Here is a 1,672-nt window from a genome sequence, read left to right as displayed (position 1 = left end):
ACAACAGCCTAGCGCTCTTTTCATCTCAGCTTTACCTGTTCCTAGTAATCCTGGATATCTTGTTCAAATTTTCCCAGCACTGCTCTCCTCATGTAGTCACATGGAATGATTAATAGTTGTGCTTCATTAAATAATCACATAGATTCCTTACAATAACACATGTAGCATCTTTGGGAAAATAAACATAATGATGTTATTAGATGCCACTTGGTTCATTTTCTTCCAACTCACAGCAACTCAATGAATAACAGAAGGAGACATCACCTGCAGCACCCTCACAATTGCTCTTACGTGGGAGACCACTGCTGCAGCCAATGTGTCCATCCATCTGGTGGAGGGTCCTCCTCTTTTTTTGCTGCCCCCTTGCTTTACCAACCATGATGCAATTTTCCACTGACTGGTCTTTTTAAAAATTAATTAATTAGTTAACTTTTTTTATTCAGGGGATAGCGCGAATGCAGTCCCCCACTACCACAAACTATGCAGTCAAGTTTCCCATATTTGGGGAAATCGCAGGGGTCAGCACACCCGGAGTGCAATGGATGAGCCTCGCCCTGGGAAAACCACCTTCACGACCATGGTATCTCCCTTGCCAGGTAAGTCTGACTGGTCTTTCTTGATAACATGTTCCAAGTACATGAGATGAAGTCTCATCCTTGCTTCTAGGGAGCGTTCGGGTTCTGCTGTTTCCAAGTCAGGTTTCTTTGTCCTTTTGGCAGGCTATGGTTCACTAGCACCATAATTCAAACGTACCCATTCTTGTTCAGTCTCCTTTATGAAATGTCCAACTTTCAAATTCATAGGAAGCTGTAGAGTATACTATGGCTTGGGCCAGGCATATCTTAGACCTCAGAGTAGATTTCTTGCTTTTCAACTCTTTCAAAAGGTTTTCTGTAGCAGATTTACCCAATGCAATGAGACAAGAGCAACATAAATATCACACCTAAATAAATAGTATTAGTAAAAACCAAATTATTATTCTTGCTGTTACTACGTGCCAACAAGTTTGTTGTGCCTCACAGAGATACTATAAACAACAAAGTGAAACACTGTTTGGTCCTGTGTCGTTCTCAGAATCATCACTCTGTTGGAGCCTATTGTTGTGGCGGCTGTGTGGCGCTACCTCACTGACCAGCTCTCACTTTTCCACTCACCTTCCGTTTACCAGGCATGATGTCCTTCTCCTGTACTGCTTTATAGGAACAACATGTCAAAATATTTTAAACAAAATCTTGCTATTCCATTTTTTTAAGGAGCAGTTTGTCTGTACTTCTTTCAACCATATTTTTTTTGTTCCTCTGATAGTTCATGGTATGATCGATTTTCTTTTTCCTCCTAATTTTATTTATTTTCAAAACCATTTTATTGGGAGTTAATACGGATATCATATCATTCCATAGTTCAATCACATCAGTCAGTATTACACAACGGCTACCACAATCAGTTTCAAAACATTCTTTTCCTTCCTGAACTCCTCCTTGACATAGAGCCCTTTAATTCCACCACCTCCTCACTGTGCCCCCTAGACCTTTATTCTAATTCCTGTGCCTATAGGTTCATCAATCTTGGATTTCATATACGGAAAAACAGAAAAACACATAACAAAAATTCAAGAGGGTGACCCCCCCAATGACATAACTCATCTGAGATAAACTCCAGTATGAACAAACAT

The 1,672-nt window shown here is 40.2% G+C and overlaps 1 non-coding gene across 1 annotated transcript; it reads right to left on the bottom strand.

The window, feature by feature from the left end:
• Positions 1–440: 440 nt before the first annotated feature.
• LOC115873411 lies at positions 441–604 on the bottom strand. Its single transcript, XR_004048408.1, has one exon. It is a non-coding gene; the product is annotated as a U1 spliceosomal RNA (small nuclear RNA).
• Positions 605–1,672: the final 1,068 nt, after the last annotated feature.

The sequence above is a fragment of the Echinops telfairi genome, unplaced genomic scaffold, assembly GCF_000313985.2.
Source record: "Echinops telfairi isolate 266 unplaced genomic scaffold, ASM31398v2 ScPeMD7_7468;HRSCAF=8506_0, whole genome shotgun sequence".
NCBI lineage: Eukaryota > Metazoa > Chordata > Mammalia > Afrosoricida > Tenrecidae > Echinops > Echinops telfairi.
This window is presented reverse-complemented; position numbering and strand designations above follow the sequence as displayed.